At 45.0% G+C, this 12785-nt stretch overlaps 1 long non-coding RNA gene across 1 annotated transcript in view; it reads right to left on the bottom strand.

Annotated features, from left to right (window-relative positions):
- Nucleotides 1–12785, bottom strand: part of LOC122459514 — a 100013-nt gene that overhangs the window by 76855 nt on the left and 10373 nt on the right. The window contains exon 2 of the long non-coding RNA XR_006280259.1: nucleotides 9971–10093. This is a non-coding gene — a long non-coding RNA (uncharacterized LOC122459514). The remainder of the gene's footprint in view (nucleotides 1–9970; nucleotides 10094–12785) is intronic.

Below are 12785 nucleotides of genomic sequence, written 5' to 3'. Positions count from 1 at the left end.
AGAGTATGCGTCCATGTGGATCCCACCCAGTGTGCACATATCCTGTGAGCATAAGACCTGATTCTTTGCATAGTGTTCACCAGGCCACACCTGCACCCTGTACGTCCTTGCCCCCTCACTCCCAGCCCAGGGCAGAGCAGGCACAACTTTCCCTCAGTTCATGCTTACCATCCACGGCAGTGAGATGGAACCAGGCTATATCTGCCTGGTATCTCTTAGCACATTCTCCAAACCTGTTCTAGATCAAGATAGTTAAGGTTAATTACATAGACCTTTCCCCCCTTTTCCCTTTAAATTTACTCCTTTTAAAAGCATTTCTCTTAGGCTCTGCACCACAAGCACTTCAACAGCAGGTTCAAAGCCTTCAGGCTTCAAATGCTGTCCGTCTTATGATGGCCTCATTTCCCTTACAGATGGTCATAAGCAGTTATTTTGTCTCAGCAAGAGTTATATACTTGACTGTTGCTCTGTCTCCCAGTTGTTCTCCTTAAGAGAGACAATCTAGAGACAGACTTTTAGCTGCTTATCTTCTGCAGCAGTCTGTCTGGGGTACTTTGGATCCAGAAGAATGGGCACAGAACTTCAAGACAGGACCTTCCATGTCTAAGTCCTAGTCTGTCAGTGCTAGTCAGTCAGAACATGACTCCCAAGGCCAGTAAGAAGTCTGACCTAGCACCAATAGGCCAGAAGCAATGACACACCACAGACCAGCTCAGCACTGATGGCTGCTCCAGCACCAAAGATTAGTTCTCCTCTACACCAAGAGGTAGATCAGAAAACTGGAACAAGCACAGTGCCTCGGTGGGAAGAAGCAGGAAGGGGGCTAGCTTCCCCAAGGGGAAACTTCACCCACCACCCATGCCTCATAGGTCATGTTTGCTAGATCTTTAATCATTTTTGTCGTGCTTCTCTGGACTTTCTCCGATTTTTCCACATCTTTCCTGAAATGTGGCACCTAGAACTGGACATAATACTCCAGTTGAGGCCTAATCAGTGAGGGGTAGAGTGGAAGAATTACTTCTCATGTCTTGCTTACCACACTCCTGTTAATGCATCCCAGAATTATGTTTGCTTTTTTTTTGCAATAGTGTTACACTGTTCATTCATATTTAGCTTGTGATCCACTTTAACTCCCAGATCCCTTTCTGCAGTACTCCTTCCTAGGCAGTCATTTCCCATTTTGTATGTGTTCAGCTGATTGTTCCTTCCTAAGTGAAGTACTTTGCACTTGTCCTTAATTGAATTTCATCCTATTTTCTTCAGACCATTTCTCCAGTTTGTCCAGTTCATTTTGAATTTTAATCCTATCCTCCAAAACACTTGCAACCCCTCCCAGCTTGGTATCGTCCGCAAACTTTATAAGTGTACTCTCTATGCCATTATCTAAATCATTGATGAAGCCATTGAACAGAACCTATAAACAAAGGAAGGCATGTTGGACCCTGTCAAAGGTCTCTGGCTGACCCCTGTCACCTTAGCCCCAACTGCAAAGAGAGTAGTAAAAAAAGATGTGTAATGCCGCAGAAGGGTTTCAAACAATTCTACACTCATTTAACAGATGAGACCTTACGCTCCGTGAAAGACTCCAGAGCCACTTTGCGATATATGTGCATTTAAATCCCAGCCTCAATGCAGAAGTCTTTTAGACACTAATCTCAGACCACAGCGAGTGCGCACCTACAAGGTTTCTGGATCTCTGGTGGTCTCTGTGATTCAGGAGAAAGATAGACTGCCTGACATACCAAAGGCTACTACCAAAGATAAAGACTACAAAAAGCTGGATCCCTTTGGAAGTAAATCTTACTCCTTTGCTTCACACCTTCTACACATAGCAAAGTACCAAGCGTTATTTACTAAGTATGACAAAAAAACCTCCCTTTGTGAACAAGCTTCCTCCAGGTGCCAGAGGGGAATTAAAAACCTGATCTCTGAAGGGCAACTGGTAGAAAACGTTGTTACAAGCAGCCACAGACATGTCTGAGACAGAGTTCGTTCCATGCCCACAGAAGTTTCAGGGAGGAAAGTTTAGTGGTGATAAGTATCAGCTATCCCAAAAGGAGGTTCAGAGCACCATAGATGACTTGCCTTTTGAGGGCACAGACTTGGTTAGCAATTTAATAGCTCCTTGAAAAACTCCAGAGCCACTTTGAGATCTCTGAGTATTTATATCCCAGCTTCAAGATGGAAGCTTTTCAGACACCAATCTCAGACCAAACGAAGCACTCACCTACTCTCAACAACTTCCTACTTATGCTTACAGGAATTCAGGATCTCTCGAAGGTGGCCTCCATCTTCTACAGTCAGTAGCCAACCTACATCATCAAGAAAGCAGGTTTCAACCATCATGTCTGAGTAACAACCTAGCCAGACTAGAGCTATCCGCAAACCCTGTCTTCAGAAGCCATCTTTCCCTAGTCTACCAGGCTTGGGTTGAATAGTCACCAACAAATGTGTACGAGAAATCCCCTACCATGGACACACAATTAAATTCTAGTCCCTGCCTCATAACCAAGCCCCTCTTCATCCCTGTTCAGAGGCCCTTCTCATGAAAGCCAACTGAAAGAAGTTGCCCCCCTGCTTCACCTTGGAACCAAAGAAATTCAAGGGAAGAGGTTTCTACTCCTAATATTTTCTTACTCTAAAGGAAAAAAAGACTGAAAAAATATATGTGTAGTCTCAGATTCAAGATAGTAATGTTAGTCTCTATCATCCCTTCCTCACAGGCTCAAGACCGGTTTTTGGCTTGACCTGCAAGATGCATACTTCCAGACTGTGACCATCTGTCCCACAGGAAGTCCTGTAATTCACTGCACACAACAGAATTAAGAGGAGCACATATAGACTCTGAATCAGTAAAGGCATACCTTCCCAAGGACAGATTTCAATCTATCAGTATGTGAGTCTGGTGAGTGGAACTACATGCTCTTCTGTCTGTCCAGACAATCTTCTACAGTATCAAGATAAATCTATCACAGTATGAACCTGTCTCAAATATGTTGGGCCATATGTCAGCTTTCACTTATGTGGCACTTCTAGCCGGACTTAACCTACATCTCTTACAGGGCTGTCTGAGTCACTGTATCAATCTGTGAAACACTGAACGGACATATTCCTTGGTCCCAGCTCATATTCTATTGGCACTGAAATGGTAGATGGATGCTCAGAACATTTGGAAAGGAATATCCTTCTCCACACCTCTGCCTACACAGATGCTGATCAGGAACAGTTTGGGAATCCATGCTCACCTGGACCATCTTCAGATACATGGGATATGGTCTCAGAAGGAAATGAGTCTTTCTATACACATCCTAGAACTCTGGACAAACAAAGAATTCCTCTCAACTTTAAAGAATTACATTATACACATGCTTACAAACACATCTATGATGTATTATGGTAAACAAGCAGGGAGGTGCCCATTTACCCCTTCTGTGCCAAGAGGCAATCCATCAGTCTTATGAGATAACTCCAATTGCTTTTCATCTTCCAGGGGCCAACAATTTAGATTTCTCAGAAGATATGTCACCATTCACAAATGGTCCCCAGGGAGCTCCATCCTCAGACTGATATTTCAATAGTGGGGAATCATAGAAAGGTAGGACTGGAAGGGACCTCCAAAAGTCATTTGGTCCAGTCCCAGGCACCCAAGGCAGGACTAAGTAATAACTAGACCATTACTGACAGGGTTTCATCTAACCTGTTAAAAAAACCTCCAATGACAGAGATTTCACAACCTCCCTAGGCAATTTGTTCACGTGCTTAACTACCCTGCCAGTTAGGAAGTTTTTCCAAATATCCAACCTAAACCGCCCTTGCTCCAATTTAGGCCCATTGCTTCTTGTCCTATCCTCAGAGATAACAAGAACAATTTTCCACCCTCCTCCCTGTAACAACCTTTTTATGTACTTTAAAACTGCTATGTCCCCCCCTTCACTCTTCTCTAAACAAACCAATTCTTCATAGGTCACAGTTTCTAGACCTTTAAATCATTTTTGTTGCTGTCCTCTGCACTTTCTTCAATTTGTCCACATCTTTCCTGAAATGTGGTGCCCAGAACTGGACACAATACTCCTGTTGAGGCCTTACCAGCACAGAGTAGAGCGGAAGAATTCCTTCTCGTGTCTTGCTTGCAACACTCCTGCTGATACATCCAGAGGTGAAAGTGGGCCAGTATGGCGTACGGGTAAGATGTGGCAATCAGTACTGGCCTGTACACAGCCAACATTAAAGCGCTGCTGCGGCAGTGCTTTAATGTCGCTGTCCCTTTTGTCTCCCCTGAGGGCCGCAGATGGAGGGTGGCAAAAGGGGCAGCTGCTTCGGGATTTAAAAGGGCCCAGGGCTCCCGGCTGTCAGAGCCCCAGGCAGCGTGGGCTGGGCAGAGTGGAAGGGCTAGCTGGGGGAGGCTTTCCCCCTAATCCTGTCCCTTCTGCCTCAGGCCCCGCCCCTTCCAGGGGCCCAGCTCCGGGCCCCCATACCAGTAAGTCTTTTATATTACTTTCACCCCTGGATACATCCCAGTATGATGTTTGCTTTTTTTGTAACAGTGTTACACTATTGGCTCATATATAGTTTGTGATCCACTATGACCCCCAGATCCTTTTCTGCAGTACTCCTTCCTAGCCAGTCATTTCCCATTTTGCATGTCTGCAATTAATTGTTCCTTTCTAAATGAAGTACTTTTTTGCATCCCATTGTAAACTTATACACCTAAGAGAACACAAAGTGCCCCTTTTTTTTTTTTTAAACTCTAAAGGGCGCCTAGAGCCCTTAATCCATGCAAGATATGTTAGATCAGGGGTTCTCATATTTTTTGGTGGCCTTAGAGTGTGGCCACCAACTCTTGCTTCTGGCCGCTCTGACACTTTTTCCTAAAATACTTAATTAACTTTGGGGAAAACAAATAAATATGCATATATACATGTCCGAATCATTGTAATTTATTTATGTAGGGTTTTGTTTTTTGGGTTTTTTTTTTTGCAGACTCAATAATAAAAATAATGTACAGTTGTTGCTATGCTTTACTGGACCTAAACAGAATAGAAACACAAATAAGGTGCTTTGCATGTTGTCTTTTTTTCTTGTTTCTTTTAAGACTTGCTAGCTACTAAGTCTGCTGTGAAAAGTGCTATTAACATACAAATAAATATCACTTCACAGCAGACTTATTCAGCCCTGGCAAGCCTGGGGACAAATTAAGTCCTGAATGGGGAGGTGGGTATGGAGGCAGTGGAGGTCAGGAGTGATTGGGGAGGGGTGAGCTCAGAGCCAGAGCCTGCCATGAAAAGGCTGGGGAACAGAGCCTGAAGCCCCATGGCTGGAGCCTGCCACCCACCACCTCTGGGCTGAAGCCCGACCTCACTGCCCCCGGGAAGGTGGGGAGTTCACTGGCTGCCTGCTCCTCCAGCTTTTTGTGCCTCCGGGGGGTGGCGGAAGTGCCAGGGCCCAACTACTGCTGGTGGCCCTGGGGGAAGGGCCACTGCTTTCTCTCTCCCAGTCATTTCCCAGTAGGCTGTGGCTGCAAGAAAAGCCCCTGGTGGCTGCATTTGAGAAATGCTGTCTTAGATCCATGTGAAATGGAAAAATATATTGAAATCTTTCTATAGCACCCACTACCATAGTATCTAATTTACTTGGGAAGGGCTTAGCTCTACAAAGGAAAGGCCCTAGTGAACTTCATGGAGAAATCTGCTCTTCTCTTTTCCCTGGTTAGGAGAGATTCTGCTTGGCTTTATCATGGAAAAGCTCTCAACAAGGGCTAAAGACATTGAATTAGTCTGACCTCCCCTTGGAGTTCATTTCCCAGCCTGATCTATCTCAACCAGGAATGTATTCCCCCACTCAGCCCAGGTTCTCACATTCACTTCATCCATGACCTTTATTGCCCAGAAAAGCACAGTTGTCTCATTGCAGCACAGATAAAGATTGTCACTGATGTAGAGACACATCATTTGGAATATGAAGGGCATTTCACATCAGATTCTCAAACAAACTAGTGAAATATAGCCTAAATGAACCTACTATAAGGTGGATTCACAACTGGCTGGAAAACCACACTCAAATATAGCTAACAGTGGTTCACAGTCAAACTGGAAGGTTATATTGAATGGGGTCCTGCAGAGATCTGTCTTGTGTCTGGTCTGGTCTATATCTTCATTAATAATTTGTATAATAGCATACAGACTACACTTATAAATTTGCAGATGATACCAAGCCAGTAAAGGTAGCAAGCACTTTGGAAGACAGGATTAGAATTCAAAACGATCTTGACAAACTGGAAAAACGGTCTGAATTAAATAGGATGAAATTCAGTAAGGACAAATGCAAAGTACTACACTTAGGAAGGAATAATCAATTGCACAAATACAAAATGGGAAATGACTTCCCAGGAAGGCGTACTTCCAAAAAGGATCTGAGGGTTCTAGTGGATCACAAACTAAATATAGGTCAACAGTGTAATACTATTGCAAAAAAAGTGAACGACATTCTGGGATGTACTATGAGTGTTCTAAGCAAGACATGAGAAATAATTCTTCCACTCTACTCAGCACGGCTAAGGCCTCAACTGGAGTATTCTGTCCAGTTCTAGGTACCACACTTCAGGAAAGATGTATAGAAATTGGAAAAAAGTCCAGAGGAGAGCAACAAAAATGACTAAAGGTCTAGAAAACAAGATCTGTGAAGAGTTTGTTTAGTCTGGAGAAAAAGGGGGGAGGGCACATTACAATCTTCACATATGTAAAAGGTTGTTAAAGAGAAGAGAATAATAAAATGTTGTTCTTAACCAGAGGATAGGACAAGAAGTAATGGGCTTAAATTGCAGGCAGGGAGATTTAGGCAATTTTTCCTGTTAGGGTAATTAAGCACTGGAAGAAGTTGCGGAGTCTCCCTCATCAGAGGTTTCTAAGAACAGGTCAGACAAACATGTGTCAGGGATGGTCTAGATCAAAGGTGGAAAAACGGTGACTCGCGAGCCACATGCAACTCTTTTACAATTAAAGTGTGGCTCTTGGAGCCTCCTGCCCCCAATTCTCCACCTACCAGACTAAGGGGCAGGGGGGAAGAGCTCGGGGCCTCTGCCTTATGGTGGGGTGGTGAAGTAGGGGCTTCTGCCCAGTGGGAAGGGGGGGCCTTTGGGCTTCAGACCCACAGGGCACACCTGCCAGGGCTTCAGCAGGAACAAGGCTGAAACCCGAGCCCCAGCAAGCACTTCCCGAGGTGCTGAAGCCTGGACTCCCAGCACGTGTGCCCTGGCTCTTGAACTTCTGAAGATTGTTGTATGAGGCTTAGTAAATTCAGCCACCTCTGGTCTAGAGAATACTTAGTCCTGCCTCAGTGCAGGAGACTAGACTAGGTGACCTATCAAAGTCCCTTCTGGTCCTACATTTCTATGATTATTATAAGAAGTCAAAATTTGGTTGATGATGTTCCCTTGCAAGAAGAGTATCTGGGAAGAGGTTGTTCAAGGGCCAATGTGATTGATTTGGTTAAGCCTGAATACCTTCCTCATTTTAAAAAAAAGTTTAATCTGTGCAATCTGAATATCTGCCCGTCTAGACTGTATTGTGTTTGAATAAACTATGTGTTACTACATATAGTTTATTCAGACATAATATAGTCTAGAAGGTCAGGTAATATACATGCATACAGAGGAGATGTTCAAAAGGCACAAAAAGCAGTAAGTCTGCATGCCCCTCCCCACCCCTCAACTACCAAAAGTGGCTAAAACACCATGCAATACCTTTGAAAAGTTAGAAGTAACTATCTACTTAAACAGGAATGTGGGAGTAATACCATATTTGTCAGATACACTAAGGCCACGTCTACACTACCAATTTGTGTTGACAAAAATGATGTCACTACCCAAAAGTCGACATAATAAAAATTGCAATTTTGTGTTGACACTTACTCCCTCTGTCAGCAGATTGCATCCACAGTGGGGCCACCATCATTGACAGTGTGAGCAATGCACTGTGGGTACCAATCCCACAGTCTGTCTCTCACTAGGTGTTGTGGGATGACAGAGCGGATCGGAGCGCATCTTGGGACAGAGCTCAATGTCCCATGATCAGTGCTTTCTGTCCCATCACTCCATGGGCTTCCACCTTTCTTTCCATTCTTTGGCATTTTTTCAAATGGCCCTTCTTTGCTGTGCACCCCGGCATCTTTGTGAGAATGGATGGATCCTGCACTGCTCTCCTATGCTCTGTTAACTGTCAGGAAGACATCGCAGATGGCAGTGCAGTTAATCATGAAGTTCCTAATTGAAAAAGACTCACAGGCACCAGACATTCTACACACTATGGATAGGAGCAACTTTAGATTGCTTTTGGCGTTCACAGAGCACGTGCGATGGTCTTCCCTGTGCTTTTGAGCTCATGGAACAAGCACTGAATGGTGAGATCGTATCATGATGCAGGCGTGGGATGAAGAGCAGTGGCTATAGAACTTTCGCATGTGGAAAGTCACCTTCCTGGAACTGTGCGTGGAGCTTGCCCTAAACCTGCAGTGCAAAGACACTAGAATGAGAACTGCCCTCGCAGTAGAGAAGTGTGTGGCAATTGCGGAATGGAAGCTGGCAAATCCAGACCGCTACTGGTCAGTTGCGAATCAATTTGGAGTGGGGAAGTTGACCATTGGGGCTGCGTTAATGCAAGTGGGCAGGGCAATAAATCACATCCTGCTACGAAGGACCATGACCCTGGGAAATGTGCATGAAATAGTGGAAGGCTTTGCAGAAATGGGCTTCCCTAACTGTGGAGGGACTATAGATGGCATACGTTCCAATTTTGGCACCAGACCACCTTGCAACACAGTACATCAAGAGGAAGAGGTACTTCTCCATGGTGTTGCAGGTGCTTGTGGATCACCATGGGCGTTTCTAGGTATTTCACTGACATCAACGTGGAGTGGTCTGGGAAGGTGCATGATGCATGCATTTTCAGGAACACTAGCCTGTACAGAAAGCTGCAAGCGGGGACTTTGTTTCCTAACCAGAACCTTACAGTGGGGGGGGGGGGGTTGACATGCCCATAATGATCCTGGGGAACCCTGTGTACCCCTTATAGCCGTGGGTCATGAAACCTTATATAGGACACCTGGACAGCAGTAAGGAGTGGTTCAACAACAGGCTCAGTAGGTGCCGGATGACAGTTGAATGTGCTTTTGGCAGATTAAAGGTACGCTGGCGATGGCTTTATGGTAAGTTGGATCTTACTGAAGATAATATTACTATGGTCATAGCTACATTCTGTACATTGCATTATCTCTGTGAAGCTAAAGACAAAAGGTTTGCTCAGAGGTGGAGTTACAAGGCAGACTGCTTGGCCACTGATAGCAGGGCTGTTAGAGGTGGCCAGAAGGGAGCTATTCGAATGAGGGAGGCTTTCAGACAGCACTTTGACCACCAGTAATGTATATCTCTGTCTGAGTTGCTTCAATGTTACATTACATGTAGTTTTCCTAGGGGGCAATTGTGACAATTTGGGGTCTTTATTACAGGAATATAAGTGATTAAAATACCTGTGCATATATTTCACCTTGTAGAAAAAAAATAAAGATGATTTACCTTACAAAAGTTTGCTTTTATTGCACAGGAAACAGCACAGACAGATGCTTGGTGGGAAAGGAGGAACCAGGGAACGGCAGACTTTCACTACTGTGTGAGGGTCTAGCTATCATTGTAAAATTTGTCAGAGGGTGGAGTGATGTGGAAACCGAGAAGTCCAGGAAGGTAGAAAGGAATGTGCAGGCAGCGTGGGGGGGGGGGGGAAGGGAGGGGCATGGAAAAAAGTGTTCTGAATGTGCTGCAGTGGAGATCGAGCACTGATCTGCTCAGTCTGCAGCTTTATTAAGAACTTCAGCATCTGCATTTGCTCCTCTAATTACTTTAATCTGCTTAGTAACATCCTTAACAAAAGCATAATTCTCTTTTCTGTCCTGCCCTTTGGCTTCACAGCACTCCTTACATTACCTTTTTTCTGCATTGGAGCTCTGCAGGACCTCCCAGAACACGTCATCTTTGCTGTGTCTTGGGCACTTTCTTATCTGGGGGAGATGCTCGGCCGGGTGCCTGGGGTGTTCCTGAAGGCCACATCTAGTGAAGCACAGAGGACAATGCATAGAAGCAGGAATGTTAAATTCACGCACAACATTGAAACATTTCTGTTAAATACACCTTTTGCAACATTGCAGAGAAGTATGCCTGGTTAGGGTCAGTGAGAAAGTGACGGCAAACGCCCAAAGCATGGTGAGTGTTGGGAGGGGTGCTCCACATGGGAAAAAGAGCACGCACTCTTTGCAAGGGTCGTGGTGCAGCATTCTAGGGAACAAATTCTCCCACACTATTCCACAGGCAGGAGTAATTCTAGCAGACATTTCACTAAGGGTAAGCAGGGAAACGAGGGTACATCTACTACATGCTTGTGGCTTCTGCCCTGCTCCCTATGCTGTTTGCCTATGTGCCGCTTGGTCCCTGCACAAGTGATTGCCGAATGGCACGGGAGAGTTTCCTACAATGGGGGAAGAACAAAGCTGCTCTGCCATAGAACCTTCAGCAGAGGATTACAGTACCTCCAAAAACAACAAGGAGTCCTTGTGGCACCTTAGAGACTAACAAATTTATTTGGGCATAAGCTTTCATGGGCTAAAACCCACATTAACTGTTGGAAATGGGAGACGTCCACCTTGATTGCATTGGCCTCATTAGCACTATAAAAGTAATTTTCCTCCTTTGATATTCACGCCTTCTAGTCAACTGTTGAGAATAGGCCACTTCCACCTTAATTGAACTAGCCTCGTTAGCACTGACCCCACACTTGGTAAGGCAACTCCCATCTTTTCATGTGCTGTAATATTTATACTGCTTTCTGTATTTTTCACTCTATGCATCTGATGAAGTGGGTTTTAGCCCATGAAAGCTTATGCCCAAATAAATGTGTTAGTCTGTAAGGTGCCACAAGGACTCCTCATTATTTTTGCCAATACAGACTAACACAGAAACTTCCCTGGAGATCTCTTTGGAGGATTCCCATGAGATCTCAGCATGCATCAACACCTGTTCCACCGTATTGATTAGCTACACAGGGAAATGCCCAGCTCAAAGAAACACAGCCAGCCTCCCACATTTCTATGCCCTGAATCGACCTCCACCCTATACAAGCCACAGCCACTTACCAGGAGTCTCATCTCCTGCTTCTTGCTCGCCAGAGAGCAACTGCTGAGACTGGCTAGACACCTCTGGAGTGGTGAATAGTTCCTGGCTACCTGCCCCACTGGGCAACCCCACTAGGAGCTGCACATCCGCATCATCAATAACCCAGAGGATGAAGTTAGGTCCTCTTTCCACTGCCTCTGGGCCCTCCAAAGTATCCACAGGGCTGTTGGCGATGGAAGTGGGGTCACCAAGGATATGGTCCAGCAGGTCTTAAGTGAAGCACCGGAGCGAGTTTGCCTCCCTCACCTTATGGTACACCTGCCTCAGCTCCTTTATCTTCGCTCTGCACTGCAGCATGTCCTGATCATAGCCCTTTTTGCAAAAGCCTCAGGAAATCTGCCCATAGGTATCCCAATTCCTATGGCTCAAGTGCAGCTGGAACTGCACAGGCTCGTCTCCCCATATACTGAGCAGATCCAACAGCTCTGCAATGATCCAAGCAGGAGAGCGTTTGCTACGATAACCTGCCATGGTCACCTGGGAAAGATGCGATGAGACCTCTCCAGGAGGAGCAAACAAGAAATGGAAGTCAAAAATTCCCAGGGCTTCTAAGGGGGGAGGTGGATGGTTGTTCACCTGGCTGCAAGGCAGTTGAGTTCAAACTGATGACCAGAGTGGTCAGGATGGCAATTGTAGGACACCTCCTGGAGGCCAATTAAAGCGATGAAATGAAGTGTGGTGTCTACACTTGCACTTTGTTGACAAAAATGTAGAGGAAAAATGTAAATCTCTCGTGAGGGTGGATGTATTTTGTCACAAAAACTGGGCATTTTCCCAGACAAAAGTCACCTTGCAGTGTGTAAGCACTCACTGTTTGAGTTGACAAACAGCAGTTCTGGTGACAAAACTTGGTAGTGTACCCAAGGCTTAAGATCTCCAATGACAGTGACACTAATAGCACCTTCCAGATAGGCGGATGGCACAATACTTCACACTGATTTGCAGGATGTACTCAGATCTACATAGCTCCAGTTCAGTAGTGGATTAAGTATGTCCACGATGGGAGACAGCAACTAATTACAGCAAAAAGACTACCTAACAGTTTAATAGGACAGCAAGTGACTACCTTACCCAACAAAGTTCAGGTGGAATTAAAATTTGGCCAGACTAACAAGTCTGACAGTCCTATTTTAAAATTTATATTTACTATAAAGATTTAACACACAAAAAACAAAAACAAAAAAAACACACCATGAACTGAAGAGGTCAAGTGCTCTTGTATCTTCACAACGGCAGTGTTCCCTATCATGATGCTAGGGCATTGGCAAAATAATGATGCATGTGCAAATGCCACTTACTCTACAATAACCACCACTTCTGGTAGCATAAGGATTTTCTCCAGAGGTCTCCCATCTGAATAGGAACCAGGCTCAAAGCCTGCTTAGGTTAGTGGTCACAACCCAGGATTTGCATGAAATAGTGGAAGGCTTTGCAGAAATGGGCTTCTCTAACTGTGGAGGGACTATAGATGGCACATGTTCCAATTTTGGCACCAGACCACCTTGCGACAGAGTACATCAAGAGGAAGAGGTACTTCTCCATGGTGTTGCGGATGCTTGTGGATCACTGTGGG

Source organism: Dermochelys coriacea, chromosome 3 (genome assembly GCF_009764565.3).
Source record: "Dermochelys coriacea isolate rDerCor1 chromosome 3, rDerCor1.pri.v4, whole genome shotgun sequence".
In the NCBI taxonomy this organism is placed as follows: Eukaryota; Metazoa; Chordata; order Testudines; family Dermochelyidae; genus Dermochelys; species Dermochelys coriacea.
The sequence above is the reverse complement of the archived record's forward strand: the minus strand, read 5'-3'. Positions and strand labels throughout refer to the sequence as shown.